Below are 16,509 nucleotides of genomic sequence, written 5' to 3'. Positions count from 1 at the left end.
ATCCTTAAAAAGGCTTGGGATGCTGCGTCAGTCAGTCTAAAACCAGCTATGGCAGCTACGGTAGTGGCCAGGAATCTGGAATGTTGGGTAGAGAAGCTGAAGAGCCATATTGAGGCGGGGACACCCCGCAAGGATCTCTTAGAGTCCTTTCCACTGATCCTGAATGCAGTCAAATATATGGCGGATGCATCAGCAGAATCGGTTAAACTGGCCGCCAGGTCTTCGGCTCTTGTAAATTCAGCCAGGAGAGCAGTTTGGCTGAAAACATGGTCTGGGGACACTGCTTCTAAGGTCAAGCTGTGTGGTCTGCCCTTCTCGGGTGACTTGCTCTTTGGACCCGATTTAGAGTCTGTGCTGGATAGGACAGCCGATAAAAAGGCTTTTCCAGCTAAGAAAAAGCAGGTTGCCAGCAGTCCCATAAAAAAGACCAGGATCGCAAGAGCAGATGGGGGTCACAGAAGGGCAAAGGCAAGGGTGGAGTCCTCTTTAGATCTCCCCCAGAGCAGTCCCTTAAGAGCAAGTGACAATATCTCCCCAGTGGGGGGGAGACTGTCAGCTTTTCGCAAACAATGGGACAGGTTGTCTCCAAATCTGTTCGTGAATAGTATTGTCGATCAGGGGTACAGGTTGGAATTTTCAGAACCACCCCCGAGCAGGTTTTATGTGACAACATTGCCAAGGAATCAGGAGAAGGCCTCTGCAATGAAGCTTTTGTTACAGGAGCTGATACAGCAAGAGATTCTGATTCAAGTCCCAGTAAACCAGCAGGGCAGGGGTTTTTATGCACATATTTTTCTGGTGAAAAAACCCTCAGGGAAGTACCGTTTAATCCTGAATCTGAAAGTTCTGAACAGGTTCATTCGGTACAAACATTTCAGGATGGATACAATTTTTTCCATCACAAAGTTGTTGACCCCAGAATGCTTCATGGCATCCCTGGATCTAAGGGATGCCTACCTTCATATACCCATTCATCAGGTATCGCAGCAGTGCCTGCGCCTGGCATTGAAGGTGGGGAGTTCGGTATGGCACCTCCAATTCAGGGCTCTGCCATTCGGACTCTCGTCCTCTCCCAGGGTCTATACGAAGATTATGGCAGAGGCTTTGGAGCCCCTGAAGTTGAAGGGGATTCCAGTCGTCCCTTATCTGGACGACCTTTTGTTTTTTGCGGACTCCAGGGAGCAGGTCCTAGTCAATCTCCAGAGGGCCCAGTCTCACCTCGAGGGCCTGGGGTGGCTTCTAAATCTAGAGAAGTCGAACCTGACCCCTTCACAGGAAATGATATTTCTAGGGTATACGTTAAACTCGATTCTCCAGAAAGTTTTCCTGCCGCTGGAAAAACAGGAAAAGTTGCAGCTAGCTGTACAGCGGATACAGAGCAACCAGACAGTCTCAGTCAGGACGGCTATGGCAGTTCTGGGCCTGCTTACGGCAGCAATCCCGGCTGTTCAGTGGGCCAGGTTCCATTCCAGACCCCTTCAGAGGGAGGTTCTGTCAAGCTGGTCCCATCAGGATCCTTTGGAATAACAGCTAAAAATTTCGTCAAGGACGAAAGGGGCTCTTTGGTGGTGGAGAGACCAGGCAAACCTCTCAAGGGGCCTGGTGTGGACCTTTCCGGTGGACAAGCGTCTTACCACAGACGCAAGTGCCTGGGGCTGGGGGGCCCACCTGGATGGTCAGACATCTCAGGGGGTCTGGTCCAAGCAGGAAGCTCAAAGATCATCTAACTGGAGGGAGTTGAAGGCGATCTTTCTGGGTTTGGTGGCCTTTCAGCAGAATTTGAGGTCACCATGTCCAGGTGTTGTCAGACAACACAACAGCGGTTACCTACATTATGAAGCAAGGGGGAACCAGGAGCAGGAGCTTGATGGAGTTGGCCAATCTGTTGTTAGCCTGGGCAGAGCAGAACACAGCCTCACTATCGGCAGTGCATCTGAAGGGCTCTCAGAATTTGTTTGCGGACCTCCTAAGCAGGCGCAAATTGCTAGAGGCAGAATGGAGCCTGAATCAGGAAGTGTTCCTGATGATCTCCGAGGCTTGGGAGGTTCCACAGGTAGACCTCTTTGCCAGCCAGCAGAACTCAAAGGTGGACAGATTCTTTTCTCTTCACCGAGGAGATGCAGCAATAGGGTTGGATGGATTTGCTCACCCCTGGCACTACCAGCTGTGCTACGCCTTTCCCCCCTTTCCTCTAATTCCACTAGTGCTGAGGAAATTCAGGGAAGAAGGGACAGACTTAATACTAGTCACTCCTTTTTGGCCAAAAAGGCCTTGGTTCGCGGGTCTTCGAAACCTAGCCTCGAAGCCCCCATGGAGGTTACCACTCAGAAAAGATTTGTTATCCCAGGGGACAGTAAATCATCCAGAGGTGGAACTTCTACAGCTAACCGCCTGGTTTCTGAGGAGGACCTATTAAAAGCCAAAGGTCTCTCAGATAAAGTAGTAAAGACCCTGCTGTCTAGCAGGAAGGCGGTTACACAGGCAATTTACATGAAAGTCTGGAAAAAGTTCAACTCCTGGTGTAGTTCTAGAGAGCTCAAGGTCAAGAGCATGGTGTCCGTCTTGGAGTTTCTCCATGAGGGAATGGAGAAGGGTCTCGCAGCCAGTACCCTGAAGACTCAGGTGGCTGCCTTATCAGTTTTCTTTGAAAAGACTTTATCTAAAGAAACTTTAATTTCTAGATTTTTTAGGGCTCTTGCTCGAAGTAGACCAGTAGCCCTTAAAGACTTTCCCAGTTGGGATTTGTCTACAGTTTTACAGGGTCTCTCAGGAGCACCGTTTAAACCCTTACAAGAAGCTTCTTTACAGAAGGTGGTTTTAAAAACAATCTTTTTGGTGGCCATCACCTCGGCCAGGAGAGTCAGTGAGCTCCAAGCTCTAGCTATTACAGAACCCTTCCTTAGAGTTTATCAGGACAGGGTGGTACTGAGGACGGATCCAGCATTCCTACCGAAAGAATCCTCAGCTTTTCATCCATCACAGGAAATAGTGTTACCTACATTCTCTGCAACCCCAGCGAATGCAGGAGAGGAAGTTTTTCACACATTGGATGTGAGAAGGTGTCTATTACAGTTTCTGAAAATGACTAAAGATTTTAAAAAATCAAACGCCCTTTTTGTGATATTTTCTGGATCACGCAAGGGGGAGAAAGCTTTTAAAAGTACGCTGGGTAGGTGGCTTAAGTTGGCTATAACAGAAGCCTATAAAGCAAAAGGAGAAATACCTCCCTCAGGTATTGCTGCTCACTCTACTAGATCCACTGCAGTTTCCTGGGCTGAAAGGGCCGATGCAACGCCTGAACAAATCTGCAAGGCTGCCACTTGGTCCAGTTATTCGACATTTCTCCGGCACTACCGGTTAGATCTACTGTCTGCGGCAGATCAGGCCTTCGGCAGGAAGGTACTACAGGCAGTAGTCCCGCCCTAGGGTAAGTTTCTCGGTTATCCTCTCCGGGGTTGTCCTGAAAGGCGATTTGAGAAAGACTAAGTTAGACTTACCGGTGACGGTATTTCTAAGAGCCTTTCAGGACAACCGTTACTTCCCTCCCTAGGTTATGCTTAGTAAATGTATTAAGTTCTACCATGGTGTTGTGCTTTCTGTGCTTTGTTTTCCAGTGTTGGAAGGCCACAATAACTGAAGCCATGGAGGAAGAGGAGGTGTTTTTAAAGTGGGCATGTGTTTCCTAATGACAAGGTGCAGCTACACTCTCTCCGGGGTTGTCCTGAAAGGCTCTTAGAAATACCGTCACCGGTAAGTCTAACTTAGTCTTTTTTTCTTCTACCATTTTAAGTTTGGAGCAAAAGATTGATGCTTTAATCACGTCTCAGAGTGGACCTAAGCGTAGCAGACCCCCGTCTACTGCTCAGGACCCTCATGCTGAGGAACAAGGAGTGAGAGATAATGAATTTCTCTCAAAGGATCATGAAGAGACTGACGACTCGTCTTCCGAAGCTCCTAATATGGATGGATCAGCTTTACAAGAAAGACTGTTGGTACATTCTCTCACTAAATTGGTCTGCTTAACATTTTTACTGCCTGTAAAGCAGTCAGTCGATGAGCCTACCTCTGGTTTGGGGTCACTAAAGCCTCCCTTAACTGTTATTATCTGTTGATGCCTTTCCTATCTTCATGTCTAAAGAAGCTTATGTATTCTGAGTGGGAGCACCCAGATTAAGTCTTTCGTTCATTGATGGACACAGCTCCATTAATCTCGACCGTAGGGTTATTCTGCCACCTAAAGGAGATGACCAGGCAGGAACATGTAATACATGTGTAAAAACAGTTCCGCCCAGGGGGTGATTCCTCTGGTAATAACCCTTCAGCTTGCTTCCTGCAGCTCAGTTTTTTTTCTGCCCAGTGAATGAGAAGGACCTAGGCTCCCTGATGGGACCATTGGTCCTGGGTGTTTTTTTCTTGATTTTTGCCTTTTGCGCAAGATTTTAAGATCCTAAGATCCTGTGATCTTCTGTCAACAGCCGACTGGGTGACAGGCTGGATAACATAGATCCTTGTGTTCTCCACAGCCTGGCCATCGAGCCTGTGCAGCCCCTAGCTACGTTCTGAGTCGGCCACGACATGTCCCTTAGGCTCCAGGGGCGGCTGGTGAGCACAATGCTTCCGGGCACACACATGACTGGACTACGGATGACTTTATCACAGTGTGCTGTGGCCTGCAGCCACCCCGTACTGCTTGGGTGTGGGTCTGTGATGGGATGCCTCCAGCTCGTCTGGATAGTAAGTACAGCTCTTCCTGCCTCGACAGGACAGATCAGCTGGGCATTCCCTGGGAGCTCAATTAGGGGGTCCCTCTTTTCCCTTTCTTCTCTCCCTGTCCCCCCCCCCCCCCCCATGGGGGATGCTGCATGACTGGGCTTTAGTGTGGTGTGCATACCTGAACCAGGGGTCCTCTGGGGGGGGGGGGGGGGGCTGGATTCTTGATTGGGGGCTGTGCTGGCTGTCTGTGTCCCTGGGCTGTCATCTGTCTCTGCTTTATGTCTGTGGGCTCTTCGTGTGCTGCCGCCATAGCGCTGATCACCGCCATTCTCTGTGTATATTCTCTGTGTACAGTTTGTCAGCCATTTTCTGTTCTGTGTGAAGCATGGCCAGCTGCCATTTTCTCGGAGTTCGATTGCCATTTCCCTGTGATTTTTCTCTATACAGGGCACCCGGAGGCCATTTTCTTGTAGCCTCAGCATGGTTTTTCTCCTCAGCGCTGGTTTCTGTACCTCAGAACAGCACTTTTTTTTTTTGTCTTGGACACTTAAAGCTGACACTGGACACAGCCATCAGTAACAGCATGGCGCAGCACTCGGTCAGGGTGTTGAGTCCTGCGGTGGAGGGCCCTCAGTCTGTAGCAGCTAGGAGGGTGGGATTGAGCACCTTGTCCTAAGTTCCCAAGGGTGGCAGGCAGCATGGCATCAGAAGCTGGCGTTTCTTCCCCAGACCTCCCTGCATTTGCAACCGGCTCATCTGCAAACAGTGCAGTGCCTTTTGGACGCTTTGGTGGTGGTACTCGAAACGTTCGTTGCCAGGGTGGAGGCGTTGTGCGGGCACAAGAGAATTAAAAAATGAACCCTGCCCCCCCCCCCCCCCCCCCATCCTCCGGGGAGAGTTCTGACTTGGACTCAGTCCCCGCATTGACTGGCGGCCCCTGCTCTGATGTGTCAGGATGCTGACCAGGACCTATCGTACAGTGAGGATGATTCTGGGTCTGTGCAGGAAAAATCGCTAGTTGGAGCACTTATCACCGCTGTGCGGGATACCCTGAAAATACAGGATGCGGCAGGATCCTCTTCCGAGGTGGCGGCCCCTTTGGGGCCAGCCTGTACATCTAAGGTGTTCCCGTATCTGACTTTGTTAAGTTCATATACAAGGAATGCATAAGCCCACAATGGACCTCTTTCGGTCCTTAAAAGAATAACCATGCATTACCCCTTTGAGGAGCGCTTTCTCAAAAAAAAATGGTGGGCTCCCCTGTTAGTGGACCCCCCCCCCAGTATAGATCCCGGTAGAAGGGGCTCCTGCTTTTAAGGACCCTACCAACAGGAGGGCCTAGGCAGTGACCCGGTCCATGTTTACGGTAGTGGGGTCAGCGATAAGACCGGTACTGGCCACAGCATTGGTGTCGCAGACCCTTACTGAGTGGGCAAAACTATTGCACTGTGAATTGGAGAAGCAGCAGTCTTCTCCAGTTGGCGTGGAACTAGCAGACTTAAGTATGTCTGTCTGACGCGGACCTGGATACACTTGCTTTGCTCTCCAGAACATCAGTATCAGCAGTGGTGCTGCGGTGCCTGATCTGGCTGAAATGCTGCGGACCAGGCATCTAAAAAAAAAAAAAAAAAAAGCCTCGACTTTGCCCTTTCTATGGTGAGCTATTTATGGCGGCTATTTGGAGCCTCGCTGGATGAAATTAAGTATGTCGCAGGTGGGAAGAGAAAATTGCTCACACAGTCAAGGAAGGATAAGGAGCCACGCTGCAGGCCAGGGCCCTCTAACGCTCAAGAGGCTTTTTCATCGGCCCTGGACCTCAGGTAAACGTTCCCAGTCCGACAGGGGGGCTGAGCGACAGAAGCGTCCCTGGCCTTGCATGCCCAGCAAGCCTGCGAGCAAAAGTGCTACCACATGAAGATTTGCCCTCGCCCGACAAGGGTGGAGCGGTTGCCTTTGGGAGTTTGCAGCTCGGTGGGCCTCTCAGCTGTCCGACCAGTTTGTCTGCAAACTGGTTTCATCGTGCTACAAGATAGAGTTGCTCTCCTGGCCACCAAACAGTCTTTCCCTCCAGTATACCATTGCTCCCGTCTCGCCGGGAGGCCCTGTTTGGGGCTGTAAGGGACCTGTGGCATGATGGTGCCTGTTCTAGAAACAGCAAGGTTACGCGGGTAATATTCCAATCTGTAGTCCCCAAAAAGGAAAGGCTAGGTCCAATCCTGGACCTGAAAGCCCTCAATTGCTTTGTGAAAGTACAGAGGTTCCGAATGGAATCAGTGTGCTCCGTAGTTGCTGCACTCAATCAGGGGCACTCCCTGGCGTCTCTGTATAACCAGGATGTGTACCTGCACATAGCCATATGCCTCAGATGTTTCTGCGATTTGCAGTAGGGGAAGACCACTACCAGTTTTTGGCTCTCCCCTTTGGCCTAAATTCAGCACCCCGAGTCTTTACCAAGGTACTGTCTCCAATTTTAGCATTGTTGCGGCAATGTGGGATCGCAATCGTGGTTTACCTAGACTATCTACTGAGAGCAGCTTTCGCCTCAGAATTAAGGGAAGATGTGGCGATCACGATGCAAACTCTACAGGAATTTGTGTGGGTGTTGAAGCTCAAATAGTCGGTATTGGTGCCGACCCTGCGCCTGGAGTACCTAGGCCTACTGCTGGACTCCGTGGAAGTGAGAGTGTTTCTCCCTTCAGACAAACTGCAGACTCTCAGAGCCACTGTGAAGCTGTTGATGAACTGCAGGTGATTGTTGGTGCGTTTTCTGCATGCAAGTTCTGGGCTTCATGGTTGCCAACTTCGAGGCGGCACCCTACGCCTAATTTCACACCAAAGTCTTGCAGAAGGAGATATTGTCAAAATGGGACAGATCTCCTTTACTCGAATCTGCCAATCCAGGGATGAGCCAGTTAGTCAGGGACTCTCTAATCTGGTGGCTGAGATCTCCGGCCCTTCGTCCTGGAAATCATTACTGCCTCTTGGGTGGTGATCACAACGGACTGGAGTTCAGTCCGTTGTGGAGTACTGGGAGTACAATCGATCCAGGTTTTCTGGTCGAGGGAGGAATCCCAGCTGCCAATCAATGTGCTCAAGCTTTGAGAGATCAGGCTATGCCTCTCCACATGGTCGATGAGACTACGAGGTTGTCCGATCAGAATGCAGTCAGACAATGCCACGGCGGTGGCATATGTCAACCATCAAGGAGGAACCAGTAGCTCTGCTGCAGCACGGGAGGTCGTTCACATCCTTCGGTGGTCAGAGCGACATGTACCGGCCCTGAAGGCCATATACATCCCGGGTGTGGAGAAATGGCAAGTGGACTACCTAAGTCACCAGATTCTGGACCCAGGAGAATGGTCACTGAATCAGTAGGTGTTGAGGCTTCTTTGCCTGCGTTCGGGGCACACCATATTTGGTTCTGGCCTCTCGGCTCAATCGAAAGGTGCTGAGGTTCGTGTACAGTACAAAAGATCCTTGGGCGAACGCGTTAGTGGCTCCATGGGAGCAGTACTGGCTGATTTACGCCTTCCCTCAGCTCAAACTGTTACCATGTCTGCTCTGCAGAGTGGAGGCTGAGGGGGTTCCAGGAATACTGATTGCCCCGGATCGGCCTCTGTGTTATTGGTACGCTGACCTGATACGCCTGGTGACGGATGCTTCTTGGCGGTTGCCGATGTGAGAAGACCTTCTGTTACATGGTCCGATACTCCATCCTGCTTTACCGTCACAGGTTTTAATAGCATGGCTATTGAAAGCCAGGTGCTAAGAAACAGAGATGTGTTGGACTCTGTAATTTCCACTATGCTGAGGGCACAAAAATCTTCTCCTCAGAAGATGTACTATTGTACGTGGAAAGCTTATATCTCCACGTGCTAGGAGATGGGGTGGTGTCCACGCACCTATTCCTGATAGTCTTACAGCGTGGAGTGGACCAGAAATTGGCCTTGAGCACCATCAAGGGACAGATATCAGCCTTGGCTGTTCCCCCCCCCCCCCCCCCCCCGGCTTCTGTCTCTTTGAGCACATTTGTGCAAGGGGTCTGGCATGTAGTCCCTCCGGTGCATCCACCCCTACCTCCATGGGATCTGAACCTGGTGCTATTGGCGCTTCAGAAACCACTGTTATATATTATAAAATCAGGGAAATTCCCTTGTTAACTTTCTCAGAAAGTGGTCTTCTTAGTGGCCATTACATCGACCAGGAGGGTTTCGAAACTGGCCGCCTTGTCTTGAAAGTCGCCCTTATCTGGTTGTCCACAGGGATAAGTTGGTGGTGTTGCGTCCGCAACCTTTTCTGAAGAACGTGGTCTTCCATATCAATGAAGACATTGTGTTACCATTTCTGTGTCCTAAGCCGACACATCCTAAGGAGGTGGCCCTCCATTCCCTGGATGTGGTCTGGGCTCTAATGGTATATCTGACTGCCATAGCTCCCTTCTGGAAGTCAGATTTCCTGTTCGTTTCGCTAACTGGTCCGACAAAAGGGCTGGCGGTCTCGTCGACCACCATTTTCAGGTGGATCAGACAGATCGTGATCCAGGTTTACGCCTTGAAGGGGCAATTGGGACCTCTTGGGCCTTCCGACATTAAGCGTCAGTCTCTCAGGTGTGTAAGGTGGCATCTTTGTGAAAGTGTGAACAGACGTCTTAGTTCTACAAAGTCGATGTAAGCGTATCTTCTGATGCTTGCTTTGGCCGCAAAGTTTTGCAGGCGGCCGTGTAATGTTGCAATTTAGGTTTTTTTTCTTTTATTTTTTTTACAGAAGTTGCATTTGATTGTCAATGCATTCTGATGCATATGTTGACCGCAAGTTGTGATGCGGTTAGTTCAGATGGCGACTCTTCCTGGGTGGAACTTATAGTTCTGTTTTTTGCCATGTATTAATGTTCTGTCTTGTCCTCTGCTGAAGGTGGTGTAATAACCCTACAGTCAAGATTACTGGAGGTGTGTCCGTCAATGAACTTCAGAGAAAAGGATTTTATGGTGAGTACAAAAATCCTATTTTTCCTTAAAGTTTTCTATACTTTATCCTATGAAGGAAGAATTCTATAAGAAATGGGGGATTCCAGCAATTGACGCTGCTATATCTTCTGTAAACAAAAACCTGACTTGTCCTGTAGACAATGCTCAAATGTTGAAGGATCCAACAGATAAGAAGTTGGAATTTCTTTTTAAAAACATTTCTCTTGCAGGTTTAGTCGTTCAGCCTGCATTGGCAGCGATTTGGGCTATCTCAGTCCTTAAAGGACCAGTTTGTAAAGGTACTTATGGTTATTCCTGATCAGCAGGCCCAGGATTTGGCTGGTATATCAGAAGCATTGTGTATCACGGTAGGCGCTATGAAAGATTCTGTTCTCCAGGTGTCACGGCTCAGGCTAGGGCTGGTACATGTGCATAGAATTCTATGGTTGGAAAAATTGGTCAGCCAAAGCTCCATGTAAAAAAACTCTTGGCCAGTTTCCCATTTCATAGTCAACGGTTGTTTGGAGACAATCTGGATAAGTATATCCAAAGAATTTCTAATGGGAAAAGTTCTCTCTTACCAGTTAAGAAGGTTAAGCATTTTTCCTTTGAACGTGTCTTCTCCAGTGCCAGGTGCATTAGTCTCCAAGCAGTCTCAATGGCCTCCACTGTCAGGTTCAAGCGGTAGACCCCAGGGTCAGTCCCAGGGCCAAAAGAGCACCTGGGGCAGGAAACCTGCAAATCAGAATACTAAAGCCTCCTTTATGAGGGGACGTCCCCGTTCTCTTGAGTGGGGGGGGAAGGCTACCACAGTTTTCAAAGATCTGGCAGGAACAATGTCAAGACAGATGGATGGCTTCCTCAATTTCTCTAGTTACAAGCTAGAGTTCCGAGAATTCCCGTCTGCTCGTTTTCTCAGATCAAACGTTCCCAGAGAACCATGGAAAAGGAAGTCTTATTGGCTTTGGACCATCTCTTGTCCCAAAAGGTGATATCAGTGGTTCCTGTAGAAGAGCAAGGGTAGTGGTTTTATTCAGACCTCTTCACGGTACCAAAACCGAACAGGGAGGTCAGACCCATTTTAGATTTAAAGTATTTAAACCAGTTCTTGAATTGATGTTCCTTTGGCATGATGTTAAAATCTGATCAGTTAGCCTCCATCCTACAAGCAGAATTTCTGGCATCAATCGACATCAAGGATGCTTATCTCCATGTGATAATTTTTCCTGCTCACCAGGAATTTCTGTGCTTCGAGGTAGAAAATCTTCATTTTCAGTTTGTAGCTCTGCCTTTCAGTCTAGTTAATGCACCTCGAGTTTTTCACAAAAATCCTGGCCCCTCCTTTAGTGAGGTTAAGGGCTGAAGGTACAACGATACTAGCCTATTTAGACTATCTTCTCTTGGATCAGTTGATACCCCGCCTAAACCAAATTTTTGTCACTGCAGTAAGTTACCTAAAATTCCTAAGCTGTATTCTTAACCTAGAGAAATCCTCCTTTAAAACAAATCAAGAAGAATGCGGAACTTGGGGCTGATCATAGATACAGCTCAGCAGACAGTTTTCTTACCCCAGAAAAGGATCAGTTCCATAAGGGAACTGATTCAGCTTGTCAAAACAAAGAAAAGTCCTTCTATTTGGCTTTGCATGAAGTTGTTAAGAAAGATGTGTTTTTTTTCCGAGGATGTTCCTTGTGCTGCAGTTTCATTCAAGGCTGCTGCAAAACCGTATTCTGTCAACTTGGAACATGAAGATCCAAGCTTTGGACTTACCAATGTGTTTATCCCCCAAAGTGTGTCATAGTCTCAATTGGTGGTTGATATCCAGGAATCTTCAAGGGAAATCCTTTCTACTAGTCACCTGGAGAGTGTTAACGACAGATGCCAGCCTTCTGGGCTGGAACTTGTCCCTGCTTCCCGGGTGTTTTTTTGTGTGATGTCACGATTTAACAGATTAAGGATTCAAGCATATTTGGTGGACTTTATTTTTAGACCGTTTTTTTCCGGGACAATTTTATTCATTCATTGCTTTAATAAACCATCTGTTTTGTTTTTGGATTGTCATATCACTGATAGTGAGACATTAAAGTGATTAATCAAAAACTAATTTCATTTGTCTTTGGTGATAATTTATGTAAAGGTTTTTTCAGCGCAGCTAATAGGTTTGGAATTGTTATCTTGGTGTGGGTATTTCACATTATTTACTTGCTGCAGTTAAATGAGTATTTGCATTTTTTTAGGACAAGTCAGTATTACATTATTCTATCTCATATACTATAGAGTATGGAAGGCATATGTCTCATGGTATGAATTCCAAGGGTTGGCACCCCAGGAAATATGTCATATGTAGGATCCTTGAGTTACTACAGATAAGATTATACATGAAGCTGGCCCTGAGTACTATCAAAGGCCAGGTATCGGCTTTTTTCAACCACTTGCTTCGCACTCTAACTTTATTCAGGGGGAAACACTGATTAAGCCTATAGTTAGGACACCCCTGAACCCTTTGGACTTGAATTTAGTCCTGTCGGCATTACAGAAATGGCCTATTGAGCCTATATGGGATATTCCCATAGTCCTCTTGACAAGGAAATTCATTTTTTTTTCTTTGGTTGCCATATCCTCCGCTAGAGTATCTTAGTTGACGCCTCTTTCCTTTTAAGAGCCATATTTGATTATTCATAAGCATAAGGTTTTATTGCCTCATCCTAAATTCCTACCGAAGGTAGTGTCAAGTTTTAATTTAAACCAGGATATTCTGCCTTTTTTTCCAGAACCTCATTCTGTGGACTAGAGGTCACTACGTTCTCTTGATGTAGTGAGAGAGTGGTCAAGGTCTCTTTAAAGGTGACTGCTCAGATTAGCAAAATGTTTTGTTTGTATTGCCAGATGGTCCTAAAAGAGCACAGGCAGCATCAAAATCTACTATTTCCAAATGGATTTGTCAAGTCATTGTTCAGGCTAATGGTTTAAAGAGGAAAATTCCTCCTTTCTTTTCTTACATCAGGGGACACCGAGCCATAGTAATAACTATGTGGGTTATATCGGCGTATCAGGTGCTGGTCACTGGCACGCCCCTTAAGGCGTGAACTTCCCCCATATAACCCCTCCCATTACTGGGAGTCCTCAGTTTTTGCACCAGTGTCTAACCCATTGGGCACGTGTAAGGATGTGTTGTACTGAGCTCCACGGGCAGTAATCCTTTGAGAGCCAGCCATCCTGACCATATCTGTGCTGATTTCTCCTTAATGGACTAAATGAATGGTACCCGGGCCTCGTCATCCGAAGACGCGAGGTTCTGCTTGCGAATGCTTTTAAATCTTGTCCCTGGGATCCAGTACTTTTTGGTAGTGAAGCCAATAAAAGTTTACTGGCTGGGTTTTCTCGCAGGTCCAGGATTGCGGGATTACCCGATTGTACCCCTGTTCCTGAAGGTTTCCTTTCAATGTCTCGGAGCCTACCGTGAAGGGTTAAGACTGTTTTTTTTTTTTTTTTTTATCTCTGATAAACCTTGCTGCGAGTAAACGTCTGTGCGATTTTCTCAGGAATCTCTCCTTCCATGTATTGTGATGTCATGTCTGTGTCACCACTGGAGGCTGTGTTGAGCACTCACCATTCTGATGCTGGAAACAGCAGATGTTCCACTCTCCTCTCCATTCAAGCCAGCTAACACCCTCCGGTATGAAGGGGGGTTCTGATCACTTCCTGGGCCCCCAGATTGGTGGATTTTGATCCTTTGAATGCCAGCCAGCTGCCTTTTTTTTCTTAAATAAAAAAGTTTTTTTGTGCAGGTCGCGGCTGCTCGCCAGGTGGAGGATTTACACCCCGCCACCGCCTGCCATGATGCCGGCTCTTACACACTTCCCCGTTGAAAGAAGGGGGGGGGGGGCATTTTTGCACGGGGGGCGTGGCTAAATGGCATCAGACACCGGCCACGTGTGGAGGAATTAATTTTGAGCTCTGCAAGAGAAGCTGCTGCCTGGAGGTGGAGGAGCAGAGTGGTCGCTGGTTAGGTTTAGTGACATAGGCATTTTCTTTTTGACAACTTTGTGCAGTATAGCTAGGATTAATAGCAGCTTTTGTACTGTACTATAGCCTAGCAAGTGAAACCTTTTTTTTGCTGGTACTGCCTCTGCTTTTTACTGTAAGCTATGAGTGACAAAGGGACCAGGAACTCCTCTAATGGTTCTAAGGTGTTAATCTTATCCAACAAACTAAAGACCCTTCCAAAAAAAAAGTCTTCCTCCCCTGAGAGGTAAAAATAAAATAAAAAATACGGCCAGTCAGGTGAGCCGTCAAGGGTAGAACACTACCTAATGTGACCACAATGAAGTTTAATCATTTTCTTGGTGATTTTATCAACCAATGTATTTTTTTTATACTAATATGTTCTACGTAATATACAGTGGTGTGAAAAAGTGTTTGCCCCCTTCCTCATTTCCTGTTCCTTTGCATGTTTGTCACACTTAAGTGTTTCGGAACATCAAACCAATTTAAACAATAGTCAAGGACAACACAAGTAAACACAAAATGCAATTTGTAAATGAAGGTGTTTATTATTAAAGGTGAAAAAAAATCCAAACCATCATGGCCCTGTGTGAAAAAGTGATTGCCCCCCTTGTTAAAACATACTATAACTGTGGTTGTCCACACCTGAGTTCAATTTCTCTAGCCACACCCAGGCCTGATTATTGCCACACCTGTTCACAATCAAGGCATCACTTAAATAGGAGCTGCTTGACACAGTAAGGTCCACCAGAAGATCCTTAAAAGCTACACATCATGCCGAGACCCAAAGAAATTCAGGAACAATTGAGAAAGAAAGTTATTGAGATCTATCAGTCTGGAAAGGGTTATAAAGCCATTTCCAAAGCTTTGGGAATCCAGCGAACCACAGTGAGAGCCATTATCCACAAATGGCGAAGACATGGAACAGTGGTGAACCTTCCCAGGAGTGGCCGGCCGCCCAAAATTACCCCAAGAGCGCAGCGACGACTCATCCAAGAGGTCACAAAAGACCCCACAACAACGTGCAAGGAACTGCAGGCCTCACTTGCCTCAGTTAAGGTCAGCGTTCATGCCTCCACCATCAGGAAAAGACTGGGCAAAAATGGCCTGCATGGCAGAGTTCCAAGGAGAAAACCACTGCTGAGCAAAAAGAACATCAAAGCTCGTCTCAATTTCTCCACAACACATCTTGATGATCCCCAAGACTTTTGGGACAACATTCTGTGGACCGATGAGACAAAAGTGGAACTCTTTGGAAGGTGTGTGTCCAAGTATATCTGGCGTAGAAGGAACACTGCATTTCATAAAAAGAACATTATACCAACAGTAAAATATGGTGGTGGTAGTGTGATGGTCTGGGGCTGTTTTGCTGCTTCAGGACCTGGTAGACTTGCCGTGATAAAAGGAACTATGAATTCTGCTGTCTACCAAGAGATCCTGAAGGAGAATGTCCGAACATCTGTTCGTGTACTCAAGCTGAAACGAACTTGGGTTCTGCAGCAGGACAATGATCCTAAACACACCAGCAAGTCCACCACCGAATGGCTGAAGAAAAACATAATGAAGACTTTGGAGTGGCCTAGCCAAAGTCCTGACCTGAATCCTATTGAGATGTTGTGGTATGACCTTAAAAAGGCCGTTCATGCTCGAAAACCCTCTAATGTAACTGAATTAGGACAATTCTGCAAAGATGAGTGGCCCAAAATTCCTCCAGGGCGCTGTAAAAGCCTCATTGCACGTTATCGCAAACGCTTGGTTGCAGTTGTTGCTGCTAAGGGTGGCCCAACCAGTTATTAGGTTTAGGGGGCAATCACTTTTTCACACAGGGCCATGATGGTTTGGATTTTTTTTCACCTTTAATAATAAACACCTTCATTTACAAATTGCATTTTGTGTTTACTTGTGTTGTCCTTGACTATTGTTTAAATTGGTTTGATGTTCCGAAACACTTAAGTGCGACAAACATGCAAAGGAACAGGAAATGAGGAAGGGGGCAAACACTTTTTCACACCACTGTAGATGAAATCTGTAGTATAGGCAAAACCTTGACGAAGCAATCATGCGAAACATGTTGGTTCTGCTTATCAACACATCGGATTACGATTGTCAAGTATTCTCATGTTACATCAAATACACTATGAATATGTTTTTGATACGATAAATAGATTTATCTTCTTTTTTATTTTATTTTATTTTTTTAAACAATTGGTGTCTTATGTGCTTACCCTATCAATAGACCTTGTCTCAATTAAAACCCCATTATTCTTTAAAGAGTCTTGTCTCTTTTCTCCCCCCTCTCTTTTAGCATTATCAGGGATTTGAGACAGTGTCTATTCTCAATGTTCAATCATCAATATTTATAGTTCACTTCTGTCCCTGTGTATCTCATACAAACATGTCTTTTATTCTACCATTTAAAAGATTATTGCTATGAGGTCTTTTCATAGTAGGACTAAACATAGCAGATTCCAATCTAGTCCTCTGGGCCCTTTTTGTTGAGGTGCAGGAGGCTGAGGATCAGGTAAATCTTCCCAAATATTGGAAGATAATTATTTTTCCTCTTCAGAGCATCCTAACAGGGAGGGAGTAGCCACACAAGTCAGGTGTTTACTCCCTTACCTAACCCTTTTGTTTCCTGCTGCACCGGCTCTTGAGGTATCTACCTCTAATAGGGTTCATTTGAACCTCCCCCACCTGGGGATGTTTTTCCTATTCATGCATAGCTATGGATTCTGAAAGGGAACATTTCTATGAAAGAAATGGGGGGTTCCAGCTATTAATGCTGCAATCACCTCAGTGAGCAGAGTCTCACATGTCCAGTGGATAA

The 16,509-nt window shown here is 46.7% G+C and overlaps 1 protein-coding gene across 7 annotated transcripts in view; it reads left to right on the top strand.

Moving 5' to 3' along the window:
- CTCF (CCCTC-binding factor) overlaps positions 1-16,509 on the top strand; it is a 364,630-nt gene that overhangs the window by 103,895 nt on the left and 244,226 nt on the right. Inside the window, exon 1 of one of the 7 annotated variants that reach the window (XM_077457360.1) lies at positions 12,501-12,521. The exons of the other annotated variants lie outside the window; for them this stretch is intronic. The gene's annotated coding sequence lies outside the window, so the exon portion shown is untranslated. Of the gene's footprint in view, positions 1-12,500; positions 12,522-16,509 lie in introns of those variants that run through there. 7 annotated transcript variants of the gene reach the window in all.

Source organism: Lithobates pipiens, unplaced genomic scaffold (genome assembly GCF_037356315.1).
Source record: "Lithobates pipiens isolate NorthernLeopardFrog02 unplaced genomic scaffold, aLitPip1_a1.2 Scaffold_10, whole genome shotgun sequence".
Classification (NCBI taxonomy): Eukaryota; Metazoa; Chordata; class Amphibia; order Anura; family Ranidae; genus Lithobates; species Lithobates pipiens.
This window is presented reverse-complemented; position numbering and strand designations above follow the sequence as displayed.